The following is a 19073-nucleotide window of genomic DNA, read 5'->3' as shown; positions in this document are numbered from 1 at the left end:
GGACTGGGAGCTCAGGAGACTCAGGCTTCCATCTGGCTTCATCTCTTAAAATCTGTGCCAGCCGAAAGTCCCCTAATTTCTCTGCGCCCCAGTTTCTCCACGTGGGAAGCGGAGAGCCGATACCTTCCCCTGCTCACCCTTCAGAGAGGGTATGAGAATTGAGGACAAGCTGGCCTTGCTGTTGCCTTGATCTTAGGAGAGGGGCGCTGTTCCTGGAAGGGAAGGGGCCCCTTGGGCACCCCGCGATCTGGCTGGAGCGCCCGCGCCCTCTCCGGTGCCCGCCCTCACCAGGACCCCGCCTCCTCCCTGCTTCCCCCACCCCCCGCCCCGCGTCTGTCCGCCTGCTGCAGGGCGTGCGTGCGTGCGTGCGCACTCGCGAGCGTCCCTGGGGCGTGGCCTACGGGCTGGCGCGGGCGGCCAGATCGCACCATCTGCCTGAGCGGAAGTGGAGCGCAGGTGTCGGGTTTGGGGCGCAGGTAATTGCTGACGGCTGAGCCTTCCCTCCCCGCATGTGGTCCCGGAGTGAAGCAAGTCCCGGGGCGGGCGGCGTCAGCCCGCAAGGCCCGCCACCTGGCCCGCTCTCCGCGCCTTTCCAGCGCCTTCAGTTGGTTCCCTCACGTGAGCCTCAGAACAGCTGAGCCAGGGAGGTCAGGACCTTGTCGGATTTGTTCTATCAGCGTGGAAATCGAGAACCAGAGGTTAAATCGCCGGTCCAGGGTCCCAGAGCCAGTCAATATGGGCCTCAAGCAGCCCTCGGGGTCATCGGCCTCTTAATTCCATTTTCCTCGCGTGACCCGCGGCGCCTTGCAGTTCAGCAAACATTTATGGAGGCCTTATCTGGGTCAGGCGCCGAGCTAGGTGCGGGGGTCCAGACCTGAGCTCTGCCTCTGTTCTTGTGAGGGTGCAGTTTTAACCATAATGTTTGGCCGCGAGGTTCCCAGTCATATCCCATTACCCTGTGTCAGACACCGAGGTACCTGAGGTATTTTTCTGGAGCACAGATCTGATTGGGTCACACACCTGGTGATTCCCCGAGCCAAACTCCTTGGTTTGCTGGACAAGGCCTTTCTGAATCTGGCTTCAGTCCACCTTTGTGGAGTCATTTCTTCCTGTTCCTTCCTGGACCCCTGTGTCTAGCTGCACGCACTGTTCTGCAGCTGTGCCCCGGACCTCAGTGCCCCTTTCCAGCCAGGAACCTGGCTTGTGTAAACTTGTGAGTTCCAACGTAGCTCAAATGTGACCTCCCTGCAGCTTTTTTTTTGATTTCTCCACCTCTTCCTTATTCTTTCCCATCAATAAATGATTCCCTTCCGTGTGCTTAATGCACTTTGCATTGGCCTTTGTGATGACATGAGGCTACGCGGTACACAGTTCCAGTGTGGCCCCCCCACCCCTTCCCTGCTGGATCATGGGCTCCTGAAGTTCTGGGTCTGGGTCTTACTATGACTACCCCGCACCAGCCTGCCCCCCCTGGTGCCTGGTCCACAGGAGACGCTCAGGGACGCAAGGGAGACGGTGTATGTGAAATTGTTTTGTAAAGTCCCACACAATGCTAATCCTGCTGCTGCTAAAACTGAAAGGTGTTTAAAAATCCTGTGAAATGACGATCATCTCAACAACCCTCAAATTTTCAGTTCGTTATCAATCTAAGATTCCAGTAGTAACAATAGCTTAACATATATTGACCTTTTTGTGTGTGTTAGCTATTATTGTTATTGCAGTAGGAATATAGACACATGTATGTACATCTTTCCATTTCTCCACATTAATTAAGTGATCATTAGGACAATATTGAAATAATGTCACAAATCTTCAAGTGTACTTCAAGAAATTCTCAACACAATGTTCCCTCTCTCCCCTCAAGTGCCTCTGTGACCTCTGGCTTGCAAGGGCCTCAGTGGATGGAGTCATGGTTGTCAGATTTCCCCACTAGGTCGGGAGTTAACCTCTGGCCTAGCAAGATATTCCACACTCTGTGAATTTGTCTGTTTCTTCTAGGAGCGAAAAAAGCAGGCCTTTCTCCTTGCTTTTTGAGGCCATTGGGCAGTGAACCTACCCGAGCTTGCCCAGAGATGGGCAGCCTCTTCATGGAGTGGGACACGTGCAGATGTCTTAAAAAGGAACACGCATCTCTGAGTCTGTCATCAAACTTTTTATTTCAAGTCTGTACGACACGAGGATTGTTGGATTTCTGTCCTTTTGGTATTTATGGAGGGCACAAAAAAGAACTACTCTTGAGTAAATAAACAGAGAAGATTAAAGGCCTTCCTCTGTGGGGGGCACCATTCATGAGGCAGCAAGCCAGGAGAGTTGTGATGGGATTTTGTGCTGCTGATGCAGCACTGAATTGGAACTACATTTCATTTGAGTCGTTTCAGGAAGTTTGGGCTCCTCAGCTTCTGTGTCTTCGCATCCGGGGGCTCTGATCTGAGTCCATGTATATGTGCTGGGAGTGTCCCTGCAGGTACACCGGTGAGTGTGGGTGTGCATTTTTCCCTGTAAATGTGGGTCTAAGGTGAGTGTGTGTGCCATCTGTGCACATGGGTGTGTATAGAGAATGTGCATTGGGGTGAACATGGATCTTTCTAGGGGCCCATCTTATATATTGTGTATGAATGTGCATTTGTATGGAGGGGTCTATTTCTGGGTGTGAAAATGGGGCAAGATGTAAAATAGGGGTGTATTTGATGTGAACAGATGTCTGAGTTTGTGAGCATGAGTCTGCGTTCACAGTGGAGCGTGGAAGCGCATTTCTCAGCACGTGCCTTTGCCTGAGTGTGTGGGTGAGAGAGGGTCGCGGGTGGGCGTCCACACATATGCATTCATAAACGTGCAAGCTCTGCAGACAGGTCCCTGCAGACTCCGTGTGCCCAGCTCCCGTGGCTCCTCCTGGCTTGGTTGCTGCCTCTGGTCCCTGGTGGTTCTGCCTTGCTGGTCCGCAGAGAGATCAACACCCTTCAAACCAGCTGCCTCGTTGGCTGCCGCTCACTCTATTGGCCTCGCGATGCCTGCCGTTGCCATGGAAACCAAAGTAGGTCTGTTTCTGTCTGCCACCGGGTCCCTGGGCTAGGGCAGCTGTGGGCCAAAGCCACCGTGGTGAGGGCTGGCCGGGGGGTGGGGGGAACGAAGAGGGGCCTGGGGGCCCTCTGAGCCTGCTTCTCCTCACATCCTCCGGGAGCCTCTTTTCTGCCTCCAAACTCAAGGGCAGGTCCCTGCCGTCAGACAACTGGGATCAAAACAGCCCTGTTAGACAAGGGCCTGAGCAGCTGACTTTCACATACACACAAAATTCCTTCCTAAAAAAAAAAATTTCAAGACGTATGTGAATTCCACACTACTGTGCATTATTAATTCAGTGCCTAAAATAAAGTGGCTTTTAGGAGAGAGCTGGTGCTATCTGATAGGAGAACTCAGTACATGCTTTTGTGACCTGGTTTTATAATAGACATCTGCTCAGAGTTCACTGCATTGGAAGAACTTGAACATAACAGTGTTAAGCATTGAAGAGATCACAGATCCTGTTTAGTTTTGAAAAAGTGAGCAGCAAGCACAAACCCAGCTGTGTAAGCAAAGGGCAATACATTATTAGGGAGACACATAAAAGTGGCCCAACCATAAAGCAAAGCTGGGATGATTAATACAAGAGTTAGGATGGTGGTTAACGGGGAGGGTCATGGGGAGGGCAGGGCTGGGGAAATGGGGGTTTTTAAGGCGCTAATAACATTTTATGTCTTAACCTGGGTGGTGGAGACTCAGATGGGTGATCGTTACTCTTTTCACAGCACGTAAATATTTATACTCTTCTGTTTGTGTGATATGACATGGTAATCACAAGTCACCCATCCTGAGCTCATGGCCCCTGGCTTGATTTGCACAGGCGGCAAGAGGTGGCATGGGGTCAGGGAAAGAGGACAGGGTGGGGACCACGCTTTTATGGATTCTGCTGCCGCCAGCACTGATCGTCAGCTTGTGACCTCGAGGAAGCCCCTCAGCCTCTCCCAGCTGCAGTTTTCCTCATCTGTAACATGATGAGCACATTACACTTGTTCAAATGAAAATTAGTTTTGAGCTTTCTTTGTGCTGGGCACTGTGTTAGGAAACAGAGTCATGTAGAGTTGTCCCTGCAGCACACGGTGAGTGAGGTGAGCACGGAAGGGGCACGGTGATGGGGGTGGCTCTGGCAGGGTGGAGCTGGGAGAGGGATGGCAGTGGAGAAGGCGAATTTTGAATTGGGTCTTAAATGTGCGGTCTGATTGGAAGTGGCTGTGACAGGGAAGGAGGAAGTGAGGAAGAGGAGGCTCAGGGCTGTCAGGAGGGAGAGGTGCTTGAAGAAGAGCTCAGACCTAGCAGCTGGAGTGCGAGGACAAGGGCGGCGATGGCATGACATTTGGGAGATTCCTCTGAAGTTACAATGAGAGCCTGCCCTTACTGGGCTGGAGCAGAAGACAGCTGGCCTGGCAGGGGCGGGGGGTGGGGAGGGAAGGTAGCAGGTGCTCTTGCCCGTCTTCCTGTCCTGGGTGCAGGTGACCACTTGGTTCCTAGGACCCTGACACTCAAGACTCTGGGCCCCTTGAGACAATCTGGGTGCCCTCACCCCCCTGGCCTCTGCATTGGCCAAGAAAAGACCCCTTCTTCAGATGAAAACCTTTGACCCCTGGGGCATATGGGGACCCCCACCATGCCACACACATGCAGACAAGCCCCATGGGTGGCAGCAACATTCTCTGGAAAGTTCCTGGGGCTAGGACAACACTGACCAGGATGTCTTGGATGGCCTTCAGGTTGGCCTCACCCTGCCCTGCCCCAGCCCCCACACCGGCCTGATCCCTGTAACTCTGAGCACATGGTAATAAGGGAGCCAGAGAAACTGGGTCCACATCCTGGCTCCATCTCTTCGGAGGTGGGGCAAGTCTCCAGCCTTCTCTGACGGGAGTGAGGTGTCCTTGTCTCCAAAGTGAGAGGTGGACCAGTAGTCACACAGGAACTTTACATGTAGAACAGTTTTCACCTTCCGGGGGAGTGACTTGCTCATCTCTGACCCTCACCTGCTGGGCGCTTTTCTCAGAAAATCGTGTGGTTTTGTCTTGGTGGAGATGGTGTCTTTCACTGCGGAAGTGAGTAGTGTTTTTACTGTTGTAAGAGTGTAGTGTCAGGACTCCAGAACGTCTTTTCCCTCGGGGATACCTGGATGATGACTTATTGGAGAGCCCCCCGGGGAAGCAGGGTCACCTGTGTTTGATTGTTCTTGGTGCACCGGACCTGGTGGGCAGGTGAACTTTGCAAGCAAGCCAGGAAGTGCAGGTCGCCGGAGGTGGGGGTCGGGAAAACCAAATGAGAGGGAAGTTTCCCCAGACTGTTTGATGCTCAGAATCCAGCGTTGGAGATGGAAGGTCCCCAGTCAGGGACCGCTCACCTCAGGCAAGGTGGTGTCCAGCTCAAGGACCACGACGATTCCAGGGGAGGGGGTCTGATGCCTATCCTTCATGCATCTGCGGAACACATGGCAGGTGCTCAGTATTTATTGAACAAGTGCCTTTGGGGCATATGCAGTGCTGTTGATATTCTTGAGTTTGATGATTCGTGAAGATCTTAGGAGGTGGCGTCAGAGGTCCACCATCACTACTCTTAGTGGCAGAAGGCATGGGTTTTGGAAATAATTAACGGTCTGAATCCTGACTCTTGTATTTACCAGCTGTGTGACCTTGGGCCTCTCCCATCCTCAGTTTCTTCATCTCCAGGCTGGGTGCTCTTCCTACGTACAGCACGTAGGAAGCAGATAGAGGGCCCAGCGCTGTGCCAGGCACATAGCAAATGCCAGTTACTGCTCAGACCACAACAGATGGCGGCGTGGTCAGTGAGGTCACTGGGGTGGGAGGTGTGCCGAGTGGGGTGGAAGTGGTGGATGGAGGAGTCTGGTGGGAGAGGTGGTGGATGGAGGAGTCTGGTGGGAGAGCAGGTGGATACACAGCGAGGCTGGTTTGTAAGTCAGGCGGAGGGCAGCAGGGGGTCATCAGGTTAGTGAGGTGTGGAGCTGGGAGTGAGAAAGATGAGCTTCAGTGAAGAGGAGGGGCGTGCTTAGCATCCGGCAGGATGTTCACCTGACGCACTCATCCTTCCATCCACGTACTCCCCCAGCAGAGGTGTGCTAAGCACCCGCAGTGCACTGAGCATGATTCCAGGCACCGGGGACGCAGCCAGGGGTTCACTCTGGTGACATCCTGTGGAGTGCTTTTATCATTCAACACGTGCTCAGAGCACTTGTCCATTGCATGGTTTTGTGTTTCTCTGCCCCATATGTTCTAATAAAAGTCTTTCTCAGAGTGTTCTAACCTCACCTGGGCAGAATATGAAGAAAAGGGAAAACCTATCCACATTTAGATCAGGGGAGATGGGGGTGTGGGGACAGGTCATGTCGTGGGACTAGGGAAAGTGGTAGAGCAGGGCGGCTCCAGCCCTGCTGCAAGGCCGGGAACGGGGGCGCTTCCCAGCTGGATGCTGTTGGGAGGTTCAGGGCAGGACTTCAACCGAGCAGCAGATCCCCTTCCTGCCTGCTTCTGCTCCTCCATCCACCTGGGACCCTGCATCTCATGGCCAGTATGGCTGTGGCCTGCTGACTCCAGATTTTACCCAGTTCTTGACCATCAGGCTCTGGTCCCTGAGCCTTCTCCCTAAACCTTCCTTGCCCTGAAAAGAGCAGGAGCATCAGGACCAGAGAGAACCACACACAGCCTCTTGGAAATAGCCCCTTTCCCAAGGGTCAATATTAATAAAGGCCTGTAAAGTTGGCATCATGATATGGTCCAGTGTGGTGTTCTGGTCATTTTACTGGCTCCTGTCTGCAAGGATACCTCACTGGGCGGCTTAGGAGATCCCCCCACGGTATGGCACACCCACAGGGCAATGTCAGTTATTCTGAGAGCAATAACCTGTCTGGGAATGCTGTATCAGTCGAGGTTCTCCAGAGAAACAGGCCAATAGGATATGGAGCTCTGGCTGATTATCACACGTATTGGCTCATGTAGTTGCAGAGGCCAAGATGTCCTGTGATCTGCAGTAAGCAACCTGGAGAGCCAGGAGGGCCAGTGGTGCAACTGAGTTCAGGTTAGAAGGGGAGAGAACTAGGGAGCCGATGGTGTAACTCCTGGTCTGAGTCCGAAGGCCCCAGAACTAGGAGCAGGGATGGAGGTCCCAGCTCAAGCAGAGAGCAAATATGCCCTTCCTCTGCCTATTTGTTCTGTTCAGGCCCTCAACAGACTGGTTGAAGCTCACCCATATTGGTGGGGTAATCTTCTTCACTTAGTCTAGCGATTCAGATGCTAATCTCTTCCAGAGGCAGCCGCACAGACGCACCCAAAAACGATGGTTTGCCAGCCGGCATCCCTTGGCCCAGTCAGGTTGACACAAAATGAACCATCACACACGCGCAGCCCCACTTCCAGCCCGGCTGACAGCCTAGTTGCTTCTTAGAACTCATTTTATTCATTCATTCACATTTGGGCCTTTGCTCCAGTACCTTCCTTTGTTCTCAGCCTAGCTGAGTCCTACCCACAGGAACACGGGGTCAGGAAGAATACAGCTCCTGGAGTTGATGAATCCAAGTGTAAATCTCCGCTCTGCCCTTTTCTGTATGAGCTTGGGCGAGTCATGCAAGCTCTGGCCTCTGCTTCCTCCTAGGCGAGAGGAATCTTCCAGGCGGATGTGAGGATCGTAGGTGATGTGGGTAGTGCCCCTGGTACCTGGCAAAGTACTCAGCAGATGGCTGGATTCAGTGGCTTTGTTTCCTTTTTGGAAAAAGACAGTGTGTGCAGACCTTATTTTAAATGTAGCTACTAAAAAGTCCACCTCCTCCATGAAGTCTCCCGGGCCACCAGAGCCCCCTCCGCTGTGCTTCCCAGCCCTGTGCTGCTCCTCGGCCCCAGGCCCTTGATTATGCCATCCCCGAGGCCTGGGATGTATATGTGCGCTTGGCAGAGGAGGGGTGTCTGTCTCCCTTACTCCCGGTCGTGGAGTACAAACAGTACATGGAGAGTATTTGCTGATCTGTGGACGGTGGGCAGGAGCTGCCTGGGGGAGAATGAGATCCGAGGGCTGGTCTCCTGGCCTTGGCAGCTGCAGGGTAGGGGAGGGGGAAGAGCCTGCAGCCATCTTTCTGACTTGCCCCTCATCTCCATTTAGGGGCCCCCACCCCGTTCTCCCTGACCTTGTTTCTCGTTGGCTCAACCCTGTCTCGCTAATGAGCTGAGCCAGCCGCTTGGCACCCACCTCTCTGATGTGCTGACTCAGTCCTGTGGCTCCCGCTTCCTCTGCCCTTGTTGGAAACGCCAAGTTAATTGCTCTCCAGCTTCAGGCTGCACTGGTAGGGATGTGGCCCCCCTTTCTTTTCCCTTTCCACAAACCCTGGGAGGGGGACAGGCCAGCAGTCTTCAGCCCTGGGCCTACCCTCTATGGACAGGGCAGTCAGGGGAGTGGGGGCACATGAGCAGAGAGGGGACCGGGCTATCGCTGTCCCTTAGGGGGAAATGAGGGGGGGAGTGTCTGGCACTCTTGGAGTCTGGCCTCTGTACTTCCCGGCCCTTGGGATCTGGGAGATGCCAGCTGCTGTCAGGGTGGCCCTGGCTGGGAGAGGGGGAGGGGGGCTGTGAGCCTCTCGGATCTGTATCAGAGCTGAGGGCCAGGAGAGGTGCTGGGAGGGAGAGGCCTCAAACAGCTAGGAAGGAAGGAATAGAGGGAGGGAAGAAAGAAGGAAGGAAGGAGGAAAGGAATGAAATGGGGGAAGAGAGGGAAGGAAGGGAGGGAGGGGGCCAGTGGGAACTCTCACAGAGAAGCTCTCATGTCATCCTCACAGAGGGGACTGCAGATGCCCTGTCCAGGGTGAGGATGACAATATTTAAGGACAGTCTGGCACCAGCCCTTACTAACCAGGATGGATGTGGGGCCAGGGGCTGGGCTGGGTCGAGGCCCATAAGCTGTGCCTGAAATTAACCCTTTGATTGCTGGGTCCTGGGGAGGGGGGCAGGGAAGAGCAGGGTGTTGTTAAATGTTCACCACCCAAGTGAAGTGTTGCAGTATTTTCACGCACAAGCTCCACAGCGGCTTGGCTCCTGGTCTGTTTGCTCCCTGACCTGTCCCTGGGGCACAGCAGGGGCTCCAGCCTTTGTTGGGTGAGTTCAGGTGGAGGGTGAACGTCAGCCTAGAGCTGCCTGGTGAGGGGGTTGACCTCAGTGGGAAGTGGCAGGACGCAGACCTGGGTGACAGTGAGTCAGGCGCCATGTGACAGGCTGAGGGGGAGCCAGGGAAGGTGCCCTATGAGGGTCTGCAGGCCTGCAGGGTAGAGGATGCTTGAGGGCAGGGGCTAGAGGTGCTCAGTCCTGGGGAGGGCACACTGGGACCCTTCCTTCGAGACCTTGAATTTTGGGGTCCCCCTCTGGAGATTGGTCTCTGGCTGCACTCAGGCTGGCTGGGAGAGGGCTCAGGAGGGGGTGCTGAGGGCCAGGCAGAGCTTCAGAGGCCCTGGGGGAGGCCTGGAAGGATGCAAGCTAATTCAGTTTTTTGTTATTATGACAAAGAGAGGAGGAAGGAAGAGACAGAATTAGAAAGGAAGCTCTAATCCCCTGGGGATGGTGAAGGCACGCACAGATCAAAGAACCCACTCTGGCGAGGAGGTGGCTCCTCCTGGGGGAGCGCCTTGTGTTTCCAGTGGGTTTTGTGGCTTCGACATCCTTGAAATGACCTGGGTAAGGGGAACAGGCCCCCTTTATAAATTCTTTCCCGCCTTCTGCCAGAGCCTTGGAAGGTTGGGGGCGTGGTGGGGAGTGTGGGGCCGGGATGGGGGGCAGGAGGAGAGAGATGGGGAGAACATGGGGAACCAGGTAGGACCACCGCCTTCAGCCTCGTTCTCCCTGAAGAGCTGTTTCTGTTTATCTTCTCCTCTCCAAAAGGGGAGATGCTTTCTGATTATTTAACAACTTCTCAGACCAGAGGCTTTCTGCAGACTGCACAGCAGGGAGAAAGAAAGAAGGCGAAGAGAGAGAAGCCCAGGAGAGGACAGTGGGCATCCCAAGTGCCCTGAGCTCTGCTCTGCATTCCAGACCCCAAAGCGCGCCTGGGAATTAGCCTTAGGGCCCCGGGGACCCCTGGACGGGGCCGGCTCAGATCTTCCCAGGGCCCTGGCGGGAGTGCAGCCTGGGCAGGCCGCCCTCCCTCCCCACAGAACGCTTTAGGGGCCTGCTGCTCTCTCTCCCCTTCCTGGGTCTCCAGCCAGCCCGCCGGCTTGATGAATTAGCCCCATAGATATTCCGTCGGGAAAGCAAACACATATCATATATATCTTTGACAAGTTATTATTCTCCCTTATCAGGATTCGGGTGCATCCCGCGCTCGCCATTACTCACACTGCACCCCCGTCCCGCCTGGGCCCGGGCACCCAGCCCGCTGCATGGCCGGGCCCGGCCACGCTGGCCACGCGCCCCGCCTTGGGTCTGGGTTGTGGCCTGTGCCTGTGTCAGTGTGTATCTGTGCGTGTGTGGAGAGTTCCCACCCTGTCATCCAGGCCAGAGCCTGAGCAGGCACCATCCTGGCCCCTCTAGGCCCAATTAACTGGACATCCCTCCCCAGGCAGAGGCTGGGCCCAAGCTGGACCTGGTGGCGTTCTTTGTTTCTCTCATAGGAACCAGGAGCAGGGGTTTTGTCCCAAGGAATGTGCTGTTTGGGCCTCACCCATGTCCACTTTGTGCCCCTCCCCGCCCTGCCCCCGTTCCCCTTTGCTGCGGGGGTTGGGGGGGCACCCCTGGTTGCCGGCAGGACGGACTGCTCTGCCCCCTCCCATCATCCCAGGGCTTCCTGGAGCCCAAACGGGCTCCTCAAGGCTGGCCTCGGAGATGGCTGAGGCCCAGTGGCTGGGAAGCCTGGGGACACGGCCCCAGTGAATGAGATGTGATATTATGCCCTCAGCCTGGCCGCTGGGCCCCGATTTGTCATCTTTCACCCCAGCACTCCCATTTCCCCAGAGGCAGGCTCCATATTAACAAGTCCTCTACTTGGGAATAGAAATGGGGCCTTTGGAATTGCTCCTGACAGTTGCTAATGCACTCAGGCTGTGGGTGGGGTGGGAGGTGCCCTCAGGCCAGCCGGTGGGAGCCCGACACCCTGGGAATCTGCCTGCTTCTGAGGTGGGGAGGTCCCTGCTGCCTGACAAGCTGAGCTGGGGGTGGCTTTCAGACCCCCCACCCCACCCTCCCCTCAGCTGGTGGGAACTGTGAGAGGCTGCCTCCCCTCACCCTGAGGCCCAGCCCTCTACCAGCTCAGTGGGAGCAGAGACCTGAGAGCCAGCCCTTCCCACCGCTGGGGTCTTCTGTGTCCGCAGTGTCTGCTCCTTCCAGCTTCAGGTTCTGTGTTCCCGGGCACCTCCTCTCCTCTCCTTTGGGTCAGCTGCCCAGCCTCTTGCTGTGCCCTGGGTCATGGAGAGGCTGGGAGAGGAGCCTCCCATTTGGGTGCCCGTGGCTGAGTCCTCCTAAGTGGACTTGGTGCAGCCAACTGAACAGGCTTCTGTGCCCGGGCTGTGGCCCAGGTGGCTACCAGGGACATCCATGGCTCAGTCCTGTCCTCAGGGACTCCCAGTCTCCTTGGGGATGGCTAGGGGAGGGGAAGATAGATGTCCTGAGAGGTATTCTGGGCCCAGCTGCTGAGAGGTACCCTAGTATCCCATCTTCAGATGCTGGTAGGGGAACTGTCAGCTAAGGAGAGGGGAGTGGGTAAGGGCACTGGAGGGAAGGGCGCAGGCTGTGTTTGGGGGAGTGCTGTGACCTTCACTCAGGGTTCTCATCATTGCCCCAGGGCCAGAATCCTGCCCTCCAGGGGGGCCCTCCTCCTGACTTCTAATGCCCCCATCAGCTGGGGAGGATGGGAGGCAGATGAGGTGAAAAGGGTAAGCGGGAGTCTGGTGTGGTTTGGCCTTTTGGGGCCGCCTCATCCAGGCCTGGCCTCCAAGCTCCAATACCTTGTAGGATCTCGTGGATCTGGTGATACCACTGGGTGTGCAGTTTTCCTGGGGCTCCAGGTTCTGTCCTGGGACTCCAGGTTCTGTCCTGGGACAGATGTGTTGGATGTGTTGGTTGCAGTTAGTCTCACAACCACTAGAGGGCAGTCCTAGCCCATGTTTCCTTCTTCCTGACCGTGAGGGCCCAGGTAGGGATGGGAATAAAGGGTGTCGGGGTACCAGTGCTGGGAATGGGGGTGTCTGTTCTGCTGCCTCTCTGCGTTGGGGCCTACTATTGCCTGAGCATCTCAATTCCCAAGTTAGGGAGGAAAAAAAATCTCTGGAAATTCTGAGGAAATGGGGGAAAGTCATTTTGTTTAAACATTTTAATATGATACTCATTTTAGTGCCTTTTACAAAAATGAGTTATGAACATTAAAAGACTTTGTGGAAGACCATGAAGCTGGTGGTCAAGGCCTTGGTGCCAGACTTCTTGGTTGGAATCCAGCCTCACCACCTAATTGCTGAGTGACCTTGGGCAGGTTGAATAACATCTCCAAACCTCAGTTGCCCCTTCTGTAAAATGGGGAAATATTATCCACCTCGCAGGGTTGTTGAAAGAATAAACACTGTAAGGGGCACCTGGCACGCGCCCAGCACGTAGTAAGGGTTCCAGCGCAGCTCTTTCATTTTCACAATAAGCAATTATGTTTGATTTAGATGCACGAGTTAAAGCCCCAGATTCAAAGGAACCCCCACTACCCAATAAAGTAAAAGAATTGGAAGGACTTCCAACCCTGACAGTTTCTAGGCTTTGTACAGAATGAATGAGTGCTGATTCACAGCTTAATTTAGACCTCGCGTTTCCTTAGGTGTGAGTGACAGCTAGTCACCCCCCGGGGCCCTCTGAGGACACCTGGGCCCCCTTCGCCCTTGCCACATCATGGGTTGCTGGCTCCAGGAGCCAGTGAAGCCTGGTCAAGGATCCACCTTGGAACCCTCTGGCTCATGCTTCTCCCCTCCCCCAGCCACGCATAAGAATCACATTAGTTTGCTGTAAAAGCTATTACTGCCTGAGCCCCGCCCCTGAGGTTCTGATTTCCTTCGTCTGGGGGGTGGTCCAGGCATCCAGGTGATTAAAGGCTGGATGGATGATGCCACAGAGAATGCAGGGTGGAGGATCAGGTGAAGGGAGGTGTCCCCAGCCCCCCAACCCTATGGCCTCACAGAATTCTCTACAAACTTAGGAGGAGATGTTTGGCTTGATGTAGGAAAATCCTTTGGGTTGTTAGCGAGGAGGCTTGGTTCCAGTGCTGGCTTGGTGGTTAATTCTGTGGGGGCTGTTGGGTAAGCTCCCTGCCTCCAGGCCTCAGATTCCTCATCTGTCAGAGGGCAGGATTAGCACCCGCTGGGCCTAAGTAGTCATCTGATGCGAGGATCAGATCTGGACGTGAGAGTGAGGATGCTTGGAAAGAGTGAAACTGAGATGCAGTTTTCTCTCACTTCTTTTTGAGAGAAAAGGAGTGTTTTAGTTTCCTAGGGCTTTCGGAACGAAGCACCACAGCCCGGACGGCTTAAACAACAGAAATACACCGTCTCACTGGAGGCTGGAAGTTCAAGATCAAGGTGTTGGCAGGGTTGCCTCCTCTGAAGGCTGTTGGGGAAGGATCTGCTCCAGGTCTGTTAGCTGAGATGCTGTCTTATTCCAGTGTCTTCACATCATCTCCTCTTAATGCGTGTCTGTCTGTCTGTCCCAGTTTCACCTTTTATATGGACACCTGTCCTGTTGGGTTAGGGCCCGTTCTAATGACCACATTTTAACTTTTCTCTGTAAAGACCTTATCTCCAAATACTGTCACCTTCTGCGGTACTGGGGGCTAGAAATTCTGCATAGCATTTTTAGGGGACACTATTCAGTCCACAACAGGGAGTGAGCAAGTGCCCGAGTGCTTGATTCAGAAAAGAACAGCAAGAACAACACCCCCCAAGCCCTGGGAGGGGACAGAGTCGGGGCAGAGACCAGGCTCAGCCTCCACCCCCAGCCACAGCTCCCTCCCTCTGCCTCCTCACCTGGGGCTGGTTTGCCTTCCGGGTGATGGGTGTATGGATGTGGTGGTGGGTGTGTGGTCCAGCTCCGGCGGCACCAGGCAGTCCCTGCAGGAGACGCCTCCAGAGTACGACTCTTACACAGTGTGGGGGTCTTGGGGGTGGGGAACAGCAGGGAGAGGACAAGAGTCTGTTTGGTGGTGCCTTTCAGTTACAAAGCAGGAGGGATGCTGCAGGCATGGCCAGCTCCCCTCCTGCCTTAATGTTGGCTGGGGAAGAGCAAGGAGATCAGGAATACTGCGGAGAAAGGGGCTCATGTAATACTCAGGCCACGCGGGGCCCAGATCTTGTTCCTGTAATTGACAAGCACACGGCTGCCTCCCTCCCTCCCCTCCCTGTCTGCACCCAGGGATCCACCAGGCAGAGGGTTGGGGGGTTTGTGGGGGGAGCCTGCTGCCACCAGGCCAGGTGTGCATCCATATTTATAAGGGGTGAGTCCCTGGGAAAGCAGCCGGATGCTGAGCGTGCCGGGCAAGCTGTCTGGGCCAGCTGCTCCATTCCTGGCCAGCCACCGGAAGGAGGAGATTCTGGAATGTCAGCTGAAACAATGGTACCTTGATGTGTAGTGTTTGCCAATTTCTGTGGTGTAAAGGCTCCCACTATGGCTGATTTCATGCTACCAACATGAAGTCAAAACGGGTTCACAGATCTCCTGAAAATTTAATATTGTGGCCCAACCCCCTTGGTATAAAGAAGGAGCTGAGGTCCAGAGGTGGAATAGCCCAAGGTCACATTGCAAGTTGATGAGGGGCTCATCTGGACTATGTTGCCAATTGTGCTGGAGTGTGTCTGTCTTTCTGGTGTCGCCACTGACGATGGGTCCCTGTGACTGTGGGGCAGGGAAGTAAAGGGCGGATTGGCCATCCAGAAGGCTAGCTGTGGGAGCTCTGCTACCCAGCCTGTCCCAGTAATAACACCCAACATCACAGAGTCCCTTGTAGATTACCAAGTGCCTTCTTGTCTGTTACCTCTAAATTTGATTTCCACGGCAACCCTGGGGACGGGGGGCATATATTGTTACTACATTTTACAGAGTTGGAAACTGAGGCTTACAGTGATTGTATGATTTCTAGGTCCTATGGCTAGTAAGTGGCCATGTATTCACTCAGACCTAGGTCTTCTGAGACCAGTCCTAGTTCTCTCTGCTCCCCAGGGTGCTGAGGCCATGATGCCTCTCTAGCATTCTGACGACCCTCCACCTACAGGAAGCCCACCCAGAGCGCCTGTGCCATCCACCTTGATATCAGCTGAGCACAGAGGCCCCTCAGTTAGTGCCTGCTGGGGGGTGAGCTGACCCTTGGACAATGGCCAGGGGGCTAACCTCTACTTTCTGTTGTTTCCTGAGGGTGGTGCTCTTGATGCCTGGGTGCAGGCCACTCTCATCCCCCCCTGGTTTCTTCTCACCCAGGACTGGGACCCTCAGCTCATGTCAGCTCAGGTCTTCTCAGGGCTGTCCCCATGCCCCCAGCCTCAGCATCTCTACCCCCCACAGCCTCCCTAGGCCTTTCTTCCAAGGCTGTGCCTGGCACAGGTGAGGAAGGCATTCATGTATGTGGTTTTACTGTGGTTCCTTTTCTGGAACAAATTCCTGTCTGATCCAGGGCAGAATACAGATAGAAGTCTCAGCCTCAGGCCCATCTGCATCTCTCAGGCTGAGCCCAGCATGCTGAAGGGAATTGCATCTTGTTTTGGAGATAGGCAGACAGGTGGGCAGACCAACAGAGGGAGGAAAAGAGAGAAAAGCACCAATGAAGAGAGACATGAAAATACCATGTGTTAGAGAAACAGTAAAAAGCAGATAACCAGAGCTGATATGTGCCAGACACTGTGCTAAGTCCTTACAGTAACCCTCTGAGGTAAATACTACTTGATCCCCATCTGAGAGTTGAGGAAATTGAGACTCATGGAAGTTGAGTATCTTGCCCAAGATCACACGGCCAATGACTGTGGCTCAAACCCCGTATGTCTATTCTTACCCATTATGCTACCAGGCATCCTGTTTAAGAAGAGGGAGGCCATAGTGAGTGAGATAAGGAGAGTGAGAGGTGAGAGAGTGAGTGACAGAGGTTGGATGTCCATCCCAATGCCCTTATATACCTGGGGGGCAGCTTGGGGTGCCACAGTCGAGAGGCAGTGTGGCAGTGCGATGTACCAAGGAGAAGGAGAACCTGATAAGGAGTGAGAATCACCTTTGCTGGCTGTGTGCCTTTGGACCAATCACCTCACCTCTCTCAGCTCTGTGGCAGGCAGCTGTGCACATGTTCCTAGAGCTGCCGGCACACAGCTTGCGGGAGTAAGGGTGGCAAAAAGGACTCTCTCCTCCAAATATTGGGAATCTGTGCTCTGATTTCTGCTTCTGATCACAGAGGTGCAGACAGGACCATTTTTGTTGCACCTCTTCTATTGTTGAAGGCCCCTCCCCCTCTGGTTGAAGTGAATTCCAGGGACTGGCACCTTCCCCCCCCTTAATTTTCCTATCTTTTCTCCTGTTTGGAGCCTGATAATAAAAACTTGGACATTCAAAAGCAACTCTATATATGGGGAAAATTAGAAAGTGATAGTGCCTGCCCAGGGAAAGGCTCAGAAAAGACCTGAGAAGACTTCAGATTTACATCTTAGGTGATCCTTGACACAGAGACCCACACTGAGGCATATTATAGTTAAAAACCAAACTTTCAAAAGCCAAAGGCAGGGAATCTTGGAAGCAGCAAAAGAGAAGCAAATTGTTGTATACAAGGGGTTCTCTATAAGATTATCAGCAGATTTCTCATAAGGAACTTTGGAGGCTAGGAGGCAGCAGGCCAAGATATTCAAAGTGCTGAAAGAAAAAAAAAACCTTGTCAACCTATATCTGATAAAACCATCCTTCAAAAACAAGGAAGAAATTAAGGCATTCTCAGATGAACAAAAGCTGAGGGAGTTCACTAGGACCATTGTACTATATTTGATGACAGACCATCAAAATATATGAAGCAAAAACTGACAGAATTGAAGGGATAAACAGACAGTTCTACATTAATTGTTGGAGATGTCAATATTCCGTATTGGTTAGGACAACCAGACAGAAGATAAGGAAATAGAGGACTTAAACAACATAGCCAACTAGATCTAACAGACAGATACAGGACATTACCAATAACAACCTCATACACATTCTTCTCAAGTGCACATGGAACATTTTCCATGATAGATCATATGTTAGGTCTCAAATTAAGTCTCGATAGATTTAAAGAGATAGATATCATATAGAATATTTTCTCCCACTACAAGAGGATGAAGTTAGAAATCAGTAACAAAAAAAACCTGAAAATTCACAAAATTGTGGCAATTAAACAACAAGCTTTTAAATAACTAATGAATTAAAGGAGAAATAACAAAAGAAATTAGAAAATTCTTAGAAGTCAATGAAAATGAAAACACAACATACCAAAACTCATGGGACACAGTGAAAGGGCTGCCAACGGAAATTTATAGCTATAAATGCTTACATTAAAACACAAGAAATCTCAAATCAACAACCTAACCATGCAACTTAAGGAACTAGAAAAAGAAGAACAAACTAAAACCAAAGCTAGAAGAAATAAGGAAATAATAAAGATTAGAGCAGAGATAAACAAAATAGAGAATAGAAAACAATAGAGAAAAATCAATGAAACCAAAAGTTGGTTCTTGGACAAGATTTAAAGAAAAAAAAAGGGACAAACCTTTAGCCAGGTGAACTAAGAGAAAAAGAGAGAATACTCTACTTACTAAAATTAGAGATGACAGTGGGGACATTGCTACTGATTCTACAGAATTAAAGAAGGATTATAAGAGAGTTCTGTGAATGATAGTATGCCAACAAGTTATATCATCTAGATGAAGTGGAAAATTCTTAGAAGCACAAAACCTACAAGATTAAATCATGAAGAAATAGAAAATCTGACTAGACCTATAACTCATAAGGAGATTGAACTAATAATAATAATAATAATAGTAGTAGTAGTAGTAATAATAATAATAATAATAATAATAATAATAATAATAATAATAAAAATTACCTGACAAATAAAAGCTCTGGACCTTATGGCTTCATGGGTGAATTCTACCAAATATTTAAAGAACTAATGCCAATTTTCCTGCAAACTTTTCCAAAAAACTGAAAAGGAGGGAACACTTAACTTATTTTGTAAGGCAAGGATTACCCTGATACCAAAGTCAGAAAAGACACTATAAGAAAACTACAGGCCAATATCCTTTATGAACATTGATACAAAAATCTCAGCAAAATACTGGCACATGTAATTCAGCTGCGTGTTAAAAGGATTATGCATCATGACCAAGTGAAATTTATTCCTGAAATTGAAGGGTGATTCATCCTATGAAAACTGATTAATGTAATACACCACATTCACAGAATGAAGGAAGAAAACCCCACATGATTATCTCAGTTGATGCAGAAAAATTTGACAAAATTCAACATTAAGAATAAAAAACACCAAGAAAAAAGAAACCAATTAGGAATAGAAGGAAACTACCTCAATATAAACAATCTGCATGTGAAAACACCAGAGTGACTATCATACTAAATGGTGAAAGACTGAAAGAAACAAGGCTAAGATGCCCACCCTGCGTGCCAGGGTTGGTGGTGGACTCATTAACCAGAGAGGGAGGACAGGAGATTTCCGGAAGGTGGCAGTGAGCCCAGCTTTGGACACGATTGTTGGAACATGGAGGTGCGTGTGACCGGCAGGCAGTTAGAAATGCAGGTCCAGATTTTAGGAGAGAGATCAGGCCAGAAAGGAGAGCTTGGTGGAAGGCAATATCTGAGGTGGGGGTGCAAGGAATTCACCAGGGAAGGACGGGGAAGAGGAGAAGGAAGGGAGAGAGGGTGGAAGTTGCTGCTTGGGAAACACTGTCATTGAGGAGTGAGTAAAGGAGCCCTGACAGGAGGCAGAGGAGGTGAAGTCAGAGGAGTAGAAGAAAAACCAATGGAGCACAAGGTCCTGCAGCC

The 19073-nt window shown here is 52.1% G+C and overlaps 1 long non-coding RNA gene across 1 annotated transcript; it reads left to right on the top strand.

The window, feature by feature from the left end:
• Window positions 1–393: 393 nt before the first annotated feature.
• LOC116150204 (uncharacterized) lies at window positions 394–4431 on the top strand. The gene is made up of 4 exons (XR_004133906.2): window positions 394–476; window positions 1999–2472; window positions 2846–3035; window positions 3878–4431. It is a non-coding gene; the product is annotated as an uncharacterized LOC116150204 (long non-coding RNA).
• The last annotated feature ends 14642 nt before the right edge of the window (window positions 4432–19073 follow it).

Source organism: Camelus dromedarius, chromosome 34, assembly GCF_036321535.1.
Source record: "Camelus dromedarius isolate mCamDro1 chromosome 34, mCamDro1.pat, whole genome shotgun sequence".
Classification (NCBI taxonomy): domain Eukaryota; kingdom Metazoa; phylum Chordata; class Mammalia; order Artiodactyla; family Camelidae; genus Camelus; species Camelus dromedarius.
Note: the sequence above shows the minus strand (reverse complement) of the source record. Positions and strands in the feature narration are given on the sequence as shown.